This window comes from Polyodon spathula, chromosome 16, assembly GCF_017654505.1.
Source record: "Polyodon spathula isolate WHYD16114869_AA chromosome 16, ASM1765450v1, whole genome shotgun sequence".
Classification (NCBI taxonomy): Eukaryota; Metazoa; Chordata; class Actinopteri; order Acipenseriformes; family Polyodontidae; genus Polyodon; species Polyodon spathula.
In genome coordinates, this window is record NC_054549.1 from 6376998 (window position 1) to 6397804 (window position 20807).

Below are 20807 nucleotides of genomic sequence, written 5' to 3' on the forward strand. Positions count from 1 at the left end.
ATTTTATTTAACAACCGCAAAGCGATATCTGGAAAGTCTGCCGGGAGCCATCGCAGTAGATTTTGAAAGATAGCATGTCATCAATACGTCAACGGGAACATTATTCAGCAGGTTGCATTCGATGTTCTGAAGCAAATTTAGTTAATTCTACAGGGCGATGCAAAACTTTGAAATGCAGCAGAGGGTGGTTATTTGTGCGTCGCTGGGAAACTCCACTGCAGGCCAGGGAAGAACATAATAATCAAATAAACGCATTCATGTCAGTGTTACATCCCTTATTTAAAAAAGATATGTATTTGCTTTCCTGCTTCATGTATTGTTTTCCATAAGACCCTAGGCGTATAATTTAAGAACATGATTTGCAATCCTGTTTATTTATTTATTTATTTAAAATGTTATTCGCTGAAAAAGCCCTATGAGCTACAATCGGCTCGTTTACAAGGGCGTCCCAGGAGGAAGGGCAGGGCGAGTTGCAGTTACACACCAGCACAGAGCGAGCACACTGTTTCACAACACATGGATTCTGTTGTATTCATTTCACAACAATTATTCCAGTCTGAAGGGGGCAGGAATAGCAACAGAGTTCATTCCATAGTGCTTCTCACTGTTGCAGGAATAAACACAGTTAAACTCCTGGAACAGGCAGTTTAGATACACATTAGTTTATTATTCAACCTTTTTAAAAAGGACCCGTTTCCAGTGTAAACTCCTCCACACACATCTGTCAACGCTATTTCTTACGCGACCCCGGAATTCCCGATTCAATTACTTATTATCCGTTTGATTTTCAGATAACGAAACAAAATTAAAATTATCGGTATCACAATATCAATCAGACTTCCCAGCACGCTCAATATATAACTGTCGGAAATAAAAGCAATTTGAAGGTTTACAGCTCGGCCCGTTTGGCATCATCCCTAGAATTAACTAACGCTGCTTCATAAAGTCCAGTGAAAGCTGTCGAATAATGTTACGTTAATATCTAAATTATGTTATATATATATTTGTAAGTGGGCAAAACTTTTGGCCAGAGCTGTATGTTTGTTTAAAATATGCAGTAGTGCAATGTGCGTGTGTTTACAGCTTTTAGAAAAGGGTCATTACAGCGTGTTGTTCAAATAGCAGACTGGGTATATTGAAAATAAGTGTTATAAATGAATACTGTAACAAATAGTGAAGAACTCAGCGTTTTCCCTGTCCCTTTTGAAGCAATATAAAACGATTTCACAGTCGCATAAATACGTACAGAAAAGGAAACTCTTTTTTTTTTAAATTGTATTTGTTTATTGATATTCTCCAAGTCGTTTAAGGTACAAATTGTGCCACCTGCGTAATCCGACTTTATCCGTCAACGTCACTGTACATCACATCGCTAAAAATGTGTATGTGTAAAATCTTTTCAAACAGTTTATTATTATAATTGTTAATTTATTGACGCATTACTATAACGCTAAAAACGTTTTACAGAAGGAGTCTTTTTTTAAACGAATTGTTTATATAGTTATGTTTTGCAGACATCCGAAGTTTGTAATAGCGTAATCACATTTTACTTTAAAATGCCAGTGGCATTTACATCCATAGTATTTATTATTATTATTATTATTATTATTATTATTATTATTATTATTATTTGTATAGCGGAGATTGATGATCCTTCACTTCGTGATTCTTACATCCCAATAGAAAATCTCAATAGCGAGAGTGTTAAAATGGACAGTGTGCCTTTTTCTAGGGATAAAACCCTGCGTTCAATTATTCATATTCTTGAACCCAAATAGTATTTTTTTTTAACACAAGCTGTATTGTTGTTCTTCGAACAAACTCTAACAATATAAGCCCAGTTTTAGAGCTTAATAAAACCCGGGTGTAGCAGTATTTTATTAAACCGTTGTAGTTATTCAACACGTTTTCCTATCCAAAATTACCTTTATAGCCTTTAACAAATATACATTCACCGTCCCCTGTATTTATTTAAAAATAAAAATCACTATTTAAAATCAATATATATATATATATATATATATATATATATATATATATATATATATATATATATATATATATATATATATATAGTTCTGCACCAGACTTCAAAACGTTTTACTGCACCTTCAACATTATATTAGAAATAACTGAATGAAGTTACAATCTCTTCAGCACAGCAATAATTGGTCATAACAGAAGATTATAATTTCGAGGAGTTGAACACGCAGACACAGGGTGTCCATTCTGACCTTGGCATAAGAACACCGACGTGAAAAGCACAGCTAAAGCCAGCGAAGTTACAACAGTAAAACAGCCAATCGTTTCCTTTTCTCTCAACACGCTTTTCATTTTTCTGTCTAAGTCAATATGGCTAACACAAGATGATCAAAATGAATCCATTCATATCTGACTCACACTGGAACACGAAGGGCATTTGTGATGATGGATTATATCTGTGTTGATCTGACGTCCGGCGAGTTCATTTCATTGTGAGACTGATACAAAATGAAATGGCTTTGCCCTTCTTGTGTATATTTCATTTGAATTACTAGCATGATGCACTTTTGACTAAATATATTTTTGTAGGTCAGATTTTTAGCTGTGAATATGGCAGCCAAGGGTGGCTACCCATTCTGAATGTTTAATAAAGAAGAGGCAAAACTACCAACCTTCAAGCTTTACTGTCTTTTCAATACCACAGCTTTTAAATAGTACAGTTGAGTTTATTCAATTGATATACATATTAAATCAAGAACAAGTCTATAATGTGAATTACTTTTAAAGACAGAAATACATTTAAGAGACCCGCATGCTCTGTGTGATATTGATTATGCCAATTGATCAGCCACAGTTAGATCAATTGAATAGAGCTCATTATTGATTGATTCATTTAAAAATAAAACTTTTTATTTCATCAATTTTTAAATAACAGAAACGATTTTCTAATTTAACAGAAACGTTTTATTTTTATCACCGATTTTGGTATTTTGAAAAGCAATGCTTGTTTTGAGAAATGCCGTCCTTTGTGTAACATTAGGCGTATATAAAATGAAGTGATCGGTGAACTGTCTGAAGCTAATACTTCTAAATTGACGAAGAGCGCCTCCTCGCGGCGACTGCTGTGTCATGCACGTCTTTAAAAACAAAACAACAAAAAAACAAAACAACAAAAAAAAAACCCTGTTCAGTTTTTGGTTCAGTTGTGATATTACATTTAAAAAATCTGGTCTTACATTTACAAGTGCAATGTGCCTATACACCCGTTTACCCGTTACACCCAGGTTACAATGCTGTTAGAGTGTTTTATGTACATGCAATACCTTATGAAGGCAGTAATTCGTCCATGCAAAATTACATGTACAACTTGTTGATATATATATATATATATATATATATATATATATATATATATATATATATATATATATATATATATATATATATATATAACAGAAACGATTTTCTAATTTAACAGAAACGTTTTATTCAATATATATATATATATATATATATATATATATATATATATATATATATATATATATATATATATATATATATAGTCAAGCATTTGTCAATATAGGGTTGAATTGTTATAGTACAAGTACAGTGACTTCATTTATTCTGAATTCATCGTAAGGCAAATGCTGTTATGCTTGAAGTGTTTTTGTGATACAGTGACCTCTAGTGGTTAAAATGGTATTCAGCAGCTAGTCTTACACAGCTTTAAAATCTATAATTCTACTGTTATAGTTGGTGCAAATAATTGTGCAAGCAAATGTGCGTCGATATGTTTACATATACAGAGCCCTATTTATTACTATTATTTTAAATAATATTATTCATAGGTTGTATTAATATATAATTAGTATGATTGAAGGTAAATAGCCTTTGCATGGGGCTCCAATGCATTTATTGACATACAAATGCTTTATGAATAGATATTTATGGCTTGAAAAAACACAATTCAGTTATATTTTTTTTCACCAAATGCAGCAGTTGTCATCAGTCAATTTAAAGATGGTTTTATTTTGTATATAAGAGAAACCAGACATGATTGAAAAAGTATTTATTATTATTATTATTATTATTATTATTATTATTATTATTATTATTATTATTATTAATAATGTATTTATTTGTTTATTTATTTATTTAAATGGTACATGGGACTGGTCTCTGTCCTGAAGATGTGCTTTAAATAACAGTCATTGCAGTAAACGGTATAATAAACACTCTTTTTTCGAACTGTGTCCAGTAAAGTTTGAAGTACATTTGTAGCACTAAAGTAAATAACTAGTGGTAACACAGTTTTAGCATATCTATATATCTGTTATGTATTTATCATGTGGGGGCCCCACAGCCAGTGCGTTTATAATGTTGTGGCTGGATACATTTCACCCAAGTCAAAGTGAAATTAGATCAGGGAGAACGTTCTGATAACTCGTTTATTGTCAATTGAGAATTCATGCTATGTTATCTATGAGCTAGTATAAGCTATGTTAATTCCTCTGAGGCATCTTTTGTATATACAAATAACGCCCTTTAGATTTTTCTTTGAATCCCAGAAATCGTTTACTTACCTTTTCATATGAAAAATGCATGTATTCTCGTGCAACGGATTTGACTTGTGTGCTTGTGTGCCAACGTGAATATTATGCTGCAGACAGGTAAAATTGGTTAACAAGACACCAGACCCAACCTAAACATACACATACAACGGGGGAAACAGCCTGAGTTTGATTGCTAACAGTTTAACTCAGCCCTTGATCTTCATCGGCACGCACATAACGACGTGCAGCGTGCAGCGTTCAAAGAGTTATTGCAGCTTGCAGCTTTTCTTTGTGTCGTCATCGTGACAGATATTGGTACAGATACTCCCCCCCACCCCACCCCCCAAAAAAAGCAAATATATTTGTTGAAGACGAAGCTTTACTAACAGCTACAATGTCTCTCAATAAGGTTCAGTTTTTACACTTTTGTTTAGTCCTCTGTTATCTATTTGTTCTATTCCTCCCTTTTATTTAGTAACTATCAGCAAGCAGACCCTGTTGATGGTTCAGATTCTTTACATTCTCAGCTTGCAGCAGGCGGAGGTTAAAATTACAAAGGGAAGCTCTGATGTGTATAATAACCATGTGTATAATGATGTGTAAATAGATCTGTTTTCCCCAGTCTCTAGCCCTGTTTGTGAATGTCGACCTGTCACATAACCGGCTAGCATTTGGAGGCGCTGTCGAGCCCTCAACAGTCCCACAACACCTGCAGAATGTACTTCCGCCTTTTCGGGTCCCTTTTTATTTTCATTCATTTCAATACGTTGTTGTGATTAGCATACTTCTGTCCTACACACAGAGACACTACCGACATCGAAGAGAAAGTTGCAAATAATATACGCGAGTCGTCCGGAGACGAGGCAGTGGCGGTACTGTGAAATCTGCAACGCTTCCTTTGCGAGTTCGTCACCGGCTGCAGCTGCAACAATTATTACTGTACGGCAAAGGAATACCGTACGAGTTAAAAACACCATGCTCTCTGGTCACGCCACACAGATCAGCGGGTAACTTTGTGATGATCGCTGCATCGAATCGGAGGAATAGGTTGACCAGTCTTGTTCTTAAATAAACACATCGCTGCTGTTTTTTTTTTTTTTTTCTCCATTGCGTGGTTTGACAGATGCATATTGTATTTCAAACGGGTTACTGTGATGTTCCCGTTTTAGTGCTTGTATATATGCTGTATAACATACCGTATGCCTGTATGTGACCGGCACATGATTTTTAAAAATGCTAGTAAAATACCTCAGCCTAAACAGCATGCTAGTACTGTAAGGATTCTAAATAATGAATTACAAAGACATGACTGCGCTGCCATTTGTTGGAATGCAGTCTATTTTAAACGCTCCTGTACGCACGATGCATTTGTTTTTCTCCTGCATTTAATTATCTATAATATTCTACGTTATTAATGATAGCGTGTTTGTCTACACAGATGATGGTGCTTGGGTCGTAGCATCTCTTTTTCATAGAAGGGCTGAAATTATGCACAGAACTTGCAACAGGACTCCGTTTAACATCCCTCTGTAAGTACTGTTGATTTTGATTATTTTCAAGATAACAAAAAAGACAGTACCTTGCCTCAACATTACACACCTGCCTAGAGATTATAAAAACATTTTAATATTTATATACACACGGTAATGTTTATTTTGATAAGGCTTTTGTTTTTGTTTTAAGTAGTTTAAATAAACTCATAAACGTGTCTGTGTGCTTTGTTTAATAACTACAGTGTTTGTAGTGTACTTGTCTAGAAAGCAGTAATGTATTTGTAATATGTTGTCAATATTAGCTCCACCTTGATTAGGACGAAAGTATCTTAGCAACACACTTGCAGTTCACAGGTACAGTATATATGGCTCATTTAAATACCCGCACCCCTTTTGTACTTGCATTAACCCTAGCGGGTATTGGAGTGTAGTTGTAAAGTTTCCGGGTACTGATTTTGACACTTCCTCGCTTGTGTGCATCAAGTCAGATTGATAAGATTGGATCAAGCATACTGGAGAGCGGCAGGGTGTCAATAACACCGGACGTTTTTGTTTAAAAGGATAAGACTAAAGTTTTGGATTTTATTTAAAAAAAAAAAAAAAAAAAACAGTGAACCGCAGAGTGCTTTGGAGACTATAAACAAACATTCGAGTTGGCGGTTGCATATATCAGTTCACTATTTATCAGATCAAATTGTCACCACTGACTCTTGTATTTTTGTGTATATTGCAGGAAGATGGATAGTTAAGTTTATACACGGTTTTTGTTTTGTTTGACACTGTCACTGCGGTCAGTTTTGCCCATTTGGTGCTATTGACCATGCATTCATTGATGCTGTGCTATTCAACATGTGGCCGACAAAGGCACAACATGCACGCCTCACTCTTAGTTCCTCTTTAATGGTAGGGATAACAGAGTTAAGCTGTCGTTACAAGCGGGGGTTACAGTGTCATTTTCAGTGCGTGCTGTTCAGTGCCGATTTAAAATACTATCTCAGCAAAAGATCATTCGTAAAACTATCAAAATGTCTCCTAAATTGCGGCTCCCTATTTCACTTACTGTTTTTTAATGCCTCCCAACATTTATCTCAAAGTCCACAAGAAGTTGCACTTTCTCATAATTGGTTAGGGTACAGTGTGCTTTATTTTATTTTATTTTTAAGCAGTTATTAATATATAAATACGTTTATGTGTTTGCTTGATTTGAAGTGTAGTAGGCTGCTGCTATTTGATAAGCAGATATAGATATAGAGCAGATATAGAGATATTAAGCAGTAACTGTTAGAAGGATGTTAGAAGTTATGTTCTGCTATTTGAACAAATATGGACATGGCTTTTTTGATATTGAATAGTTTTCAAGCAGTGTTTATGTTGTGTGATACTCAGCCGTTACGGATTCTGTCCCCAGTCCCCAAAAAACAGGAATGCAGGCGAGCCCGGCTCTTTTGCATTGTGGTTAAGGCACTCGCTTGCGGTGCGTGGGGTAGCCGTTCTGTGTCTACACCCTGGTACATTTGCTTGAGAAATATTTTTCCCGGCACTGCTTTGGAATCGCTTTCGATTACAGAAAACGGTAAACAGGCTTATTTTTTAAAAGTACTATAGAGAAGTCTGCATCAGACTTCCTTTTGTTGTTTTCATTTTTTAGCAACTTCTTTTTTTAAAGTCGTCTACTTCCCCCCCCTTTTTTTTTTTTGTTAAGGGGATTGGTATTGAAATTCAAGGCAGTAGTTCTGTTGTGTCATTAACCCTTTCATTGAATGCTTTAAATACCCCAGTTCCTTGAGCATCACAGCGAATACCGTTTCAACAAGATGAGTCGGCTCAAACCACATCATAATATCAAAGCTTCAAAACAAATTGCTTTTGGCTTGCTTGCTGTAAATGACTGAAAAGGGAACTGGACTCTTTGTAATAGTCGCTTCTGAATAGACTAGTGCAGTATTTTTTAAAGCGAAATATTTAGTTCTGTTTTAAATATTTATTGTAATAATAATTTGCCAGTTTACTTGATCCATGCCTTTTCTATTAACACACCTTTAGTTGAGCCATTACAATGTATACAGCATTTTCGTTAAATAATGTACAGATACTGTACACTGTACCGATTAGTCAAGGCTGCAGTGTGTGTGTGTGTGTGTGTGTGGGGGGGGGGGGGGGGTGACTAAATGTAAACTAATGTTTCAATGAAATGATTGTTTGAATCACAGTGTTACCACATGGCACTGAAAGTACTATAAAACAAATGATTCACCTTTGTGGTATTCAATAGCCCTTAATCACAGTTAGTCTTACATAAAGCATTACATTTCTGTGTCTTTAAATACTGCATTGAAAAGGTGGCACTACAAGACGGCCTAACACTGTTGCATCTCTCAGCGGATGTGTAGGAGTATTGTAATCTAGCATCTACCATAACACTGCTGAAAAATATGCTCAGGCAAGTACACACGTACAATATCTCCAAGTTTGAATAAAACGAGCGCTCAGTCTGTACTGGGATTGTTTGAGTTCTTTAACTGTAAGCCATTTCCTGCTGGATTAGCTAATATGAACTATTTCTTGATTTTCCCAGCAGCGATGCGTTGGTTTCCCTTAACAAAAAAAAACGACGTTGTTTTGAAATTTCCCGTCAGTCCTGTAAAAGCATGTCCTCTGTGGTATTTGGTGGGAGGGGGGCTGCCTCGATCTCTGTTTGTGCTTGGCTTCATGTAGTTTCTGTTCTGTAGATAGACTTCCTGTTTTTTTTTTTTTTTTTTTTACAAATTTCACACTGTTGCTCTCACAGAGCGCTAAGATAATCTAAACCCCTGACCGCATTTCATGAGCCGAGTCTGGAACCGGGGTGGGGGTGTACCAGGGTTTAGTTTGGGTTCTGTAAATAAAGCTGCTGTTTTTGCAGAGTTATGCGCATTTAATTTGCTTCGGAAGTTACCGTTCTGCTCTGACTACCATTGATGTGTAGTTTGAACACATGCACGATGTTATCTGTTTGTGTGTGTGTGTGTTTTATATACTTTATGGCTGCAATTGTTAACTACTTCAAGTATGCATAATATACATACTTGAACCCTTAGGGTTTTGGGTAACCAATCATTTATAACTCAGTGGACCCAAAACAGTAATCCTGATGTGTGATCCCATTTAGCCAGCCTGGCTGTACAGGGATGGATAATAATACCTTGTTTCCACGATTACTATTTCCATACCATGTCAGCACGGTACTTAAACATCACAGTAATGAAAGCATGCCAAGCTTTCCCCACGAGATATATACACCGGACGCAATACGTACAATGGTAGCCATGGTATCGAAGACGCGTCAAGATGGATATGTTGAATGTTTTGTTTTTTAAGCGATGCTTTAATTTTTTTTTATATATACTAAAAACACTTATAGAAAAAAAAATCGAAAAAAAAAAAAATGTAAATCCCGCTATAGAAGATTTACATTCTCACTCAGAACAATATTAAGTTATATAAAGTTATATTGTAAATTCACATTGGTTTTGCGTAAACACTCTTTGACAATAACGTTTTGTTTAAATTTTAATTATTGATCTTATTTACAGAAAATGTATGAATTATTGAACTTCATGAACAAAAAATGAAAATGGCTGAAATGAGAATAAAAATGTCAGTGGACTATTTACATAGAAGGCAGCAGTCTCACGAGAAGTATTGCATGATCGCAAGCTTTTCTGCTATTCTTAAAACAAGCAAATCTACAAATAATTGCTGGTTTTCATGCAACTTTCCCTCTCTCTCCTTTTGTCTTCACAGCACAGGAAACTTTTATTTCTATTCTGGTAGGCTGGTGTGATAAAGTGACACTTTTCTCTGTATTCAGTTGCTTTGGGGTGTTATATTTTCAACATTTTTTTTTTATCAACATGTAAAGTTTAAAATCCTCCCACAGAGTTCTTTGATGGTCTACCGACATTTTTTCTGTTTGGTTACACATTCTCGCAAACACACCCCCCTGGCTCTGGGCAGTTATGGGCATGGTGCTGGCACGCCAGGGCACGGTATGGGTTTTTACAACAATCATGGAAACAATGTGGCACGCTTTCATAACAGTGACAGAATAATGCCAGCACGGTGCTGCAGGTTCGTGGAAACGAGGCATTAACCTCCCATTGCATAGCTGTTGGATCCATTCCTGGTTTTACCATCTGAGCTTGTTACCTATACATTGCAGCTGATCAAACCTGTGTTAAAACCCGCAATGGCTAAAACTGCTCTGCAATAAGAGTCTTATTTCCACCCCTGCTGTATTCTCCACTTCAGTATGGATGATGTCACCTGCTTTAAAAAAAAAAATCAAACAGCTCTCGGAATTCCATTCGTGATGATGTCACAATCCCCCACGTACCAGTGTTCTCTCCCTCAAGCTAAACGCAAGCCAGACTGTCCATTCACTTCTACACACACAGACTGCCCTGTGATCCTATACTGTCTGTCTTATCCATAGCAATACTTTCTGTGTTGGGTCATCATTGTTTTCCCCTCTGAAGTCCTTTCTCATTTGAAATGGATGGTGGGATTGGGATTGATAAAGCGCACATGTTTTCTGACCCCTACGTTGCACCTTCTCCTGAGTGCAAGATTAACCCTGATTGGGTCTGTGAAACCGGACACTTGTGTGTTAAATTCACACCTGAAGAAACAAGAACCTAAGAAAACCCCTGATCGGAAACCAGCAGCACCTGAGTGTTCAGCTGTGTAGGTGGGGAGGTTTGTGTAGCTCGCTGGGGAAGTGCGGGGGTGCATTCTGGACTGTTACCCACAGCTTCCAAGCCCTCTTACTACACAACACATCATTTATAGTAACCCCTGCTTCTCAGTGTGCATTTATCAAGAAAACAACATTTAATCTCAGCTAAGTTGAATAAGAAACAAAGAATACACCATGAGGCGAGTGTTTCGCTGAAACATTTGCCTGTTTCAGTAAGCAGTTTGTCGGCGCTATTCAGGTTTTGCGAACGAACTCGCGCATTTAGTGTTTAGTTCGCCAGTTCAACGAATTATTAGTAATACAGTGAAACCTTACCAGCCCACCTCTATCTCTAGTGCTGTATGTACAGTACAGTATGTTCTATATTCAAAGGGTTTTTTTTAAGTAAACATTAGGGTTGAGAAAAACTAAATACATTCTTTGAGAAATAAAAAGCTAACAGAATATAGTACTAAGTAGTTCATAAGTGAGTTATTTAAAACTAACACTTACTAACACACATACATATTCTGTAATGGGGTGCTTTTCAAGCTGCATATACAGGTGTTTCCAAAGTCACTAGGCAAATGGGATGAACAGACAGAAGATACAGTCCACAGGGGGATTTCAAAAAGGGCAAGTGAACAACTTTGAACAGTGTCTGTGAATTCTGTGTTTGTGCAATAATGCTCTTGCCATTTGACCAGTGAGTCACCCTCTGCTATGCATGTAAACACCTCTGTAAAAGCAACGGAGTAGGCTGGGAATACTGTTTTTAACATTATATTAGCTGCATGCAAACTGGTTCCTAATGAAATGAGTGGAAGACCCATGTCTCTGTGTTCTTGCTTATTAGAAGGTGAAATAATGAAAAGAATAGCTTTTGTCATTGTGTTCTCTGTGGCTCCCTCTGTGTAATATATATATATATATATATATATATATATATATATATATATATATATATATATATATTATATATATATGAGACTTTGCAAATAATCTGTAGCTAAATAAATACAATGGGCCATATTTAGAGCAAAGGCAAAATGTTCATTAGAAAGTATTTAAATGAAGAAAAAAAAAAACAACCTAGCAGTGAACAACAGGCAAACAAGTGTTCTGATTCATTTCTTTGCAAGTTTTTATACTGTTAAATTAGTTTATTACTTTCATAATCTTTGCCTTGTTACTAAATAAGACACCTCTTAGTTATATAGTCCCTTAAGTGTGTGATATGAACAGGCTCACTGTATATTATGTACTGTGTGTGTGTGTGTGTGTGTGTCTATATATATATATATATATATAGTAGCTCTTTTTTAGTATTTTTACAGGACTGACATTGTAAGGAGCGTCTAATAACATTAATAGTTGTTAATATTATTGCTGACTTGTACTGGTCAAGGAACTATAACTCCATTACCAGCTGCAGACCACTCCACTTAAAATAGCAGAGCAATAAACTAATATAATATACTATTACCCAAATCTACAGTATTCCACTGTTTCAGTAGAAGACACTGAAAATATTTCAATAATTATCTTAGGGTTGTCTTTCTGTAAAATAGTGTTAAAAAGTTAGCCCAGCTGTCTAGTTTTCTTTAAAAAAAAATTCAGATTACTTTAAAAATTTATATTTTTTAAACCAATAAATTAGTGTTAATTGAATACAATTTTTGATAACCTTTTAATGAAATTGCCCTCAGTTAAGTTAGATCTGGTGAAGTGATCTCTAAATGGAAACACTTTTATCAAACATGTTAATTCAGCTTAAATAATAAATGCTCTTATTTATTAACTTTGAAAGCAAAAGTTCTTATTTTACAAACTTAGTTGTAAAACATTACTACAGTTCCATATTATTTGAGGATTTAATGTATAAGAGAAGCAATTAAATGTAAAACATTTGCATGCTCTGGTTTTAATTAAATCTACAAGAGTAAATCCCTTGTTTTTTTTCAAATAATTGTTTTTATTTCCCAGAGGCTTCAGCTGTGCCTAATTTCTAAACAACAAACAATTATATTGCAGATGTTGAAAATCTTGTTTTTTGAGTGGAAGTTTCTTACAAACTGAAATCTTTGCATACAGTTAGAGAAACTCGCAGTATCGTTTTCCTTATCTGGTTCATTGATTTCATACTGAATGAGGTAGTTCGCTGTTTGTTTACTGAGACGTTTCAAACAAATCACATGCCTAATATAGTTTAAATAACAAATACTTAACCACATTTTAAAATTCTTCTTCCTAAAATTCTCAAGATAATTTTAGAAAAGACAAGACCTGATGCTAATATTTTAGCAAGATTTATTAGACATATTTAAGTGACACAAATTTAATTTGGGTAATAAGTGTCCATGGCTTACATGTTATGTTTCATTTTCAATGCAAAATTATATACAGTATGTAAAATAATTTGAAAGAGACATCAGCATGTATTTATTTAAAATGAAAGCAATTAAATGAAGAATTGGAAAAAAAAACAAAACGTTTGTTTCATTTGGCAGTGCCGTGCCAGTGATGCATAATTTGAATTATGCAAATTCAAAAGTTGATTTGTAGACAAACATTACATTTTTAACAACAAAACTTTGTAAAAATGACATTTGGGGGGGGGGCTCGATCTTGTTTGTTCCATGTAGCAGCAGCAGTGTCTGCTTTTCTCTCCTACCCCAGACCGACTCATTTCCATTCCTCTGGGTCCTGTTCGTTTCATCTGTTCCATCGACTCCCTGCTGATTGACGCTCAGGGTCATGCATTATCAAATTACACTTTGTTTTTTTGTTTTTTTGTGGCAGGGTTCTATAAAAGCACATGTGGTTATAACAAAAAAAAAAAAAAGCACAGAAGCCTCTCAATTGATCATTTGTGTTTTATTAATTTGTGTCCGGTCTGTTCTACTGTACATTTTTTACTTTTAAAATGAGTTTGGCTGTCTGCGAAAAGAGCAAGAGGGGCTTTTGATAAACTGCTGGTGCGGTCATGCAGTGTGTTTTTCTAAACTATGTCAAAGTGCATTGGGGAGCTTTGTGTAGATTAGCAGCTTGCATAGGGTAAACCCTCACCATGCTTTTGGGTGATATGTTAAGTCTAATCTAATCTGTGGACATGAAAAGTCCCCGTTTATAAACCACAGGTGAATACAGTTTTGTCCTGTTAAAAAAAAAAAAAAGTCCCCTATTGCTAATCATCCTACACAGTTTCCCATGCTGGATCCAGAGAATTGAGAACATACCTTGATCAGGATACTCCTCAAGTGTTCCGAAGCTCCACAGTGGCTGATGGAGACACAGTAAGGCAAGTCTCGCTTGTTAGAAAACTGCATGTGTAGCAGTCTGCTTGCCTGTTCTATGGAGTACCCTGTGGTGCCAATGCAACTTGTTAAACTACAACACACTGGCATTTGTTTCTTATGCCGGGGACAGGACCAAGAAAGAATACCACGGTTAGTCCTATAGGTCAGGATTGCAAAAAAAACCTGAATGGGAGTCCTGTTTAAACATGCACACTCTTCACTTTAGTACACTGATAATTCATGTGTTTCACCAAAACTTTCAGCTAAACTCTGAGAATCAGCCACTCAGTTTATTCACTTTGTTACTGTGTGCCTTGTAGTTACTTAAACATTTTGTTGGGTACATTCTGTATCGCTTGATCAATGGGGAGCGGTGTATAGTTTTATACATTGGTTAGTTTTACATTTGGATTCTAGATGGTGCGTCGTTGTGAATTTTGCAATGTCTAAGTGTGCAAACGGTACGTTTTAGTGGGAAATGCACATCCGACGGTATTGTTTTACACTTGGCATGCTGTCTGCCATTTAATCCAGAGCCACTGCCATTTTTTGACTTCTTAAATCCCACATGGCTTACAGGAAACGCTACTGGTCCATTAGCGCATTGGATGCATGCTGCACTGGGTTATTTAAAAGAGATCATTAATCAAGGAAGGCTGACATGCAGAAGGGCAATGTCTGATTAATGGCCTTTCCAGAGATCCTCCCCTTTATCTCTGGTGATCAGTGTGTGAAAGTCATGTGGTGGCACTGTACAGTAAAACGAGCGGGGATCGAACCAGGATCAGGGTTTCTGCTCTGACTGCTGCAGTGCAGAAACGCATGTATGCTTGGGTGCCAATTTAATACCGTGCTTCTGCTTGAGAGAAAAAAAAGGGGGTTTGAGAAATTATAAATCCGTGCAATCAACTGTGTGATTATTAATGATGTGTGTTCATGAAATAAAAAAATACTGTACAGTCTCAGTTTATTAAGAACAAATTTAACCCCCTCCCTCCATTTAAAAAAAAATGTATTTATTTGGTTCTCAGTAGGTTTTTCAGAATTCTATTAACCCTAAAAAGCTCAACACTGAAGTTGTTGTGTGTGTGTGTGTATGTATATATATATATATATATATATATATATATATATATATATATATATATATATATATATATATATTATATATATAGTAGCAAGCCAGACATAGGACTTGATATTACTCATCCTTTGCACAGTAATTTCAACATGCTTTTCTCACAAGCATTTACCTTGGAATTTTCCATAATTTATCACACTATCTGTGACTTACTGTGCATCATCCTGCTTTCACTGCTCTGTATTAAACTGTGCGTTTGCCATAATATATCACAGAACACCAGGAGTCTTTTCAGATACAGCCCACGGGTCCTTCAAAACCAGAATACTGTCATTAATCTCTACAGAATCCACAGCGGTAGAGCAAGAGGCTTGGCTTTTACGATTTCTGCCAAAACAGAAAAGATTTTTGGGTATTAAGGGGTTACATCTCCACGTGTTCTTTATTAGAACTGAATCCATAATAATAAGCAAGTCAAAGCTGTCATTTGAAGACTGGATCTTTTTGTGTGCAAGTTAGTAAAGAGAAGTGTTTGAAAATGTTTTGAATGGTGTGATGGTGCTGCCTTTAGTTCATTTTAAACAGAGCTAAGCATGTGTTTTATATTGTGAAGGGTTTGACAGTTGCGGACAGGGAATGCTGGGAGGTTGAATGAGAGACATGTAGTTGTAACTTTTCGATGCACTTCTAAGATTAAAGAGATTGCTTTAAGACAAGCGCAGGAGAAAGTTTATAGGAAATTGGAAAATATGATCTCTATCTCTGAAGACTGCCATTGTTGTGATGACGTCTTTTGTGATGTAAGGCCGCCTTCTCTTTGCTGTGGAGTGTTTTTAAGGGATTGTCTCAAAAGTGTTGCAGTGAAGTGAAGTTTTTCTCATTTTATTACAACTGAAAGCAAGTTCTGTGCACAAGACCCATGTGTGAACAAAGCTGGTGACGTTAAAAATCTTCAATGAAATACCTTGCAAGGTTCATTTTAAAGCTACTAAATGCACCTTTAGTTTTTTTTTTCTTGTTAGTTATAGGGCTGTGTGTTCCAAGGAGTCTTGCATTGAAAAGTGCAAAATGTGTCTAGTTTATTTCTGAATAGAAGAAAAAAAAAACCTGCTAAAACATTTGTCTCTTTCCCTAACAGGTACCCCAGAACTAAATCTTTAGTTAGTTATTTAGTTTATTTAGTTATGATGCTGCTATCCTTACAGCCAAAATCTAACAACTTCTATGAACTTTAAGTACCAAATAAAATAAATGATACCTATGTGCAATGACAACACTGCATACATACCAAACCCTCTCTTCTGTATTCACTGATTGCAGATGGCTTCTCTCTTCTGTATTCACTGATTGCAGATGGCTTCTCTCTTCTGTATTCACTGATTGCAGATGGCTTCTCTCTTCTGTATTCACTGATTGCAGATGGCTTCTCTCTTCTGTATTCACTGATTGCAGATGGCTTCTCTCTTCTGTATTCACTGATTGCAGATGGCTTTTCTTTTGTTTTTATACATACGAGCACATAGGTAGTGTGGTGGAACACATTTTCACAATTGCATTAGGTTTTGTCAAACTTGCTGTGACTTTTATATTCTTACTATACAGCTCCCCCCTCCCCCTAGGAAAATTTAGTTTCTAGATTAACTGTTTGTGAGAAAATGAGTAGAGGGTTCTTACCTTACCTTTATTGACAAAGCCATGCTTCTTTTTCAATTTCAGGCATGTATTTAAGGTGGTATTTCCCCATTACTGTATCTAAATGACAATAAGGAATAGCTATGTTTTCCTTAAGTGATTAGTTTCTATTCATGTATTAATTCTTTCCTCATACCTAAGCCTAAATAGCTAAGTGGTTCATGATAATCTATTAATCTTTTTTTTTCAGCAGTGTGTGTTAAATATAGAATGGGCAGCTGTCCAGAATACACTTTATATTATACAGTGTGTTAAACAAATGAACTGCGTATTAATGTCTCAGTGTACTCTCTGCATAGACAGGCATTACACAAGAGATGCTTTCTGTTCTGAAAACTATAGTACAGCAATGATAGTTTGAGTGCTAATACTAATAATCTAATGTTGTGGAATTAGAATAAAACTGATTAAAAAAAAAAAAACCTTTTAAAAAACTGTTAAAAATATTTCAGAAAAGTAAGCATTCTGTCTTGTTTTTCATATCAATTTTAAGAAAAAAATAAGGTTGCTTTTAGTTTTTTAAAAATATTTTTAACAGTGCATTAGGCTAATCAAGTAAAATTAAATCATTGTATATGCATTAATAAAGCAGAAAGATGCTTTATTTTTGGGATTGCTGGTTAATTAAATGGCAAATAAACAAAACAAGCCAGCTCTTTGGATGCATTTTTCGAATGTCATTCAGTTGAGGGATTACAGTGAACTGGTAAAGGTTTCATTCCAGCCAATGACAAGTCGAGTTGCACTTTTTAGACGGCCCCTAAGATGCCTGGTTTGCAAGTCAGTGTTCTGCTCTAGGCTCAGCGGTGAAGTAGGCAGTTTGAGTTTAAAACTTCCTCTGACCTGCCAAGAAATTAAACGCAGCTCGAGCCCAGCTCCTTTTGTCATAAAGCTGGTGTTACATTTCAACAACCCACAAGGAATTTTTCTTACGTTGAAAGAACAAAAAAAATCCATCGTTCAGTTAAAAAAAGGAGGAGTGCTAAAGGGACCTGCTGCGATAGAGATGCCGGCATCTGAAGCAGTATGATGAGTATCCAGCTCTAAACTACTTCTCATTTCAGGAGCAAAGGCAAGTGAACACCATTGAATCACATTATCGTATAGGTTACTGCGAGTATGATTGTCTTAGCATTGAGCCTTCCTTAGGGATGCTGGCTGATAATTGTACAGTCTTGATCAGACATCTGCTGCGACCTTTTACTCAGACAAAAGCCTGCAGCCTGCTATCCTGCTTTCGGAAAGATTGCTAATTAGCTAAACAAATGCAATGGCAGTGCTGTTATCCCCTGTCACTGGTGCACATGTTTGTGATTCTGTTCATGTTAGTAGAGTAAATGCCTTTTTTTCTGCAATAAAACCTCCTGATGTGAATTTGTTATTGTCTGTGTTTCAATGTTATGGCTGTTATTGTCATTTTAAAATGACAATTCCTTTTCGCATTTGCGTTGTTTAATACTGTTATACTTGTAAGTGTGTGTATACACACACACACACACACACACACACACAAACACAGTATATATATATATATTTACCTTTTTTAAGCAGATACTGTTACTTTAGAAATGTTGCCTGTTCTATCATAAGGAAAACGCATTCTCGTTCAGCTCAGAAGCTCAGTTGCCAGCTGATACATATTTTATTTCCAGTACAGTTAGTATTAGTTTTTATTAAATTATCCAGAGAAGTTTGGCATTCTCACTGGGTGAAAACATCGTTGTATTTAATCACTTTTCACAAGGAAAGCCTGCGTAACTTCTCTGCAGATACCACAAAGGACAAAAGCATTATTTTGCATTACTGTTTTGGCTTTTAGTTTCCGGTAGATTTCCCAGTACTGCCTCGGGAACACTTGTTTCATCCATGCCAGTCAGTGCTGGGAGGATTGAGACTGGAGAAGCTGCCTGCCTTCCCACAGATTACTGTACTGAGTATCAGCTGCATTGCAACACAATGCTATTAATGTCCCAGATACACATTACTACACAGCTGTAGCTTACAAACAGAAAGAACAGGGCAAGTGAAAAAAAACAAAAAAACACACACAGCAAAATAGTGTTGCCTGAAAGCAACATTTCACAATGTAGGGTTCAGGGGTGTGGGGTTGTATTACAGTACAGCACATAGCTTTGTTCCAGCTTAGTGACCTCTTACTGTACGTCTCCACTTAAGCACTTCCAGGAAGGCTGCAGCAATCCCAGATCAATGCTGCTCAGTGCTCTGCTTCCCAGTTTTATCAAAGCGCAGAGGTGGTACTTTGCTGGCAGTGGAAGGCCTGCACACACCCCTGAAAAGGTTTGCATGGGATGTGCAAACCCTGTGAATGCACCAGGCCACTGCTTTTCCATTCTATTTGGAAATAGCTGAGCCCTCTGCGCCTTCTACTTTTTTTTTCGGAACTCAGGCCTTGTTTACTGGCTTGTTGGTTTACATGTGTTTTAGCTTCCACCCCCATGAAATCAGGGGTGTGGGAGCTACACTGAATAAGAACACCCAGCCTTTGGTTTCTATCCAGCTTGTAAATGCAGTACTTGGGATAGGCTTGCTAACAGCAGCAAGAGGTTGATAAATGCGCTTTCTTCAGAAATCCAAGCCACTGGCTATCCTGGCTCATTCAACCTTTTACTTGGAAGGGCTTTTTAGACATCATGCTAACTCTTATCACACCAGATTTATGACTAAATATAATTCTTTCCTGGTAGTTTTGAAGTAGCAGTGCCTAACCTTGGGTAAGAAGATGGTGTTTCGTCTTACTCAGTCAAAGGGCCAGGAACACCACATACCTGCTTAGGTAGGAAACTACTTCAAACAGCGTTTGTTAAAGTGGTCTGGCTGGGTTACAAAGTGCAGTCTTTTTTGTGTTGGATATGAGAAAGTATTGTAAATGGTTTGTTCCTTTTAGAGATTACGTTTTATATAAGGAATGTAGTTTGGCTTTCAGTGTTCACATATGTTGTTTTTTTGTGAGTTGGATGACAAACTGCTGTACAGACACCTATGTCTACACTGCAGAAAGAGATTACGAAGCTGCAATGTGCTTCATAGTAAGTCATCCTGTGTTGTCCTGCAAAACCTAACAGAACAATTTGCATGTCGACCTGCTATCATTTGCCTCTATATGCAGTATTGGTTTTGAAATCTGTTTTCTTCTGGTTCTATTTCACCGTTTACTCTAACACTGTAATTTTGTTTGACAAATGTTAATCCATGAAGTGGCAAATTAATTTTTCTTCACAGAAAATAAATGAAATCCTTTGTTTTGGCTACAAACTGCTGCATCCCATTTTGAGGACAGTCAGTTTAGACGTTAGCATAACAAGTTGTCGTAACTATACAGTTAAAGAGAAAATTAAAATAACAGGTAGATGCCAGTTAAAAATGACAAAGTAGCCTGTCCTCAAATGAGAACCATGGCACTTAATGGGTTAAAGATTTAAAATAGGCTACCTGGGGTTACAGAGAGAAGATCCAGTGCTGCAAAGGGAGCTTGTTTGCTGTGTGTCTGTTTTTGATACTGTTTTTCTTTGTTTGCAGTAATTTTGAAAGTAATAGCTAGAATTTTGATGACTCACGACAACATTGCACCTGTTTACTCATGCGCTTTCTTCAGATAAAGTTTAGTAAAGAAACTATAACAAGACTGCAGATTCTATGCACTGTCACATTTCTTGGCATAGACCAGTGTGCAGTGCAGTAAAGACTATCTGCAAGACCTGTGTGCAGTGCAGTAAAGTCTGTATCTATCTCTTAGACCAGCATGCAGTGCAGTAAAGTCTGTATCTATCTCCTAGACCAGCTTGCAGTGCAGTAAAGTCTGTATCTATCTCCTAGACCAGTTTGCAGTGCAGTAAAGTCTGTATCTATCTCCTAGACCAGCTTGCAGTGCAGTAAAGTCTGTATCTATCTCCTAGACTAGCGTGCAGTGCAGTAAAGTCTGTATCTATCTCCTAGACCAGCGTGCAGTGCAGTAAAGTCTGTATCTAT

At 36.4% G+C, this 20807-nt stretch overlaps 1 protein-coding gene across 5 annotated transcripts in view; it reads left to right on the plus strand.

Annotated features, from left to right (window-relative positions):
• Window positions 1-5316: 5316 nt before the first annotated feature.
• Window positions 5317-20807, plus strand: part of LOC121329032 (phosphatidylinositol 4,5-bisphosphate 3-kinase catalytic subunit delta isoform-like) — a 41931-nt gene continuing 26440 nt past the window's right edge. For 2 of the 5 annotated variants that reach the window (XM_041274269.1, XM_041274267.1), the window contains exons 1-2: window positions 5317-5585; window positions 5977-6067. The gene's annotated coding sequence lies outside the window, so the exon portion shown is untranslated. Of the gene's footprint in view, window positions 5586-5976; window positions 6068-17537; window positions 17893-20807 lie in introns of those variants that run through there. The other 3 variants (XM_041274265.1, XM_041274266.1, XM_041274268.1) reach the window with 2 other exon arrangements.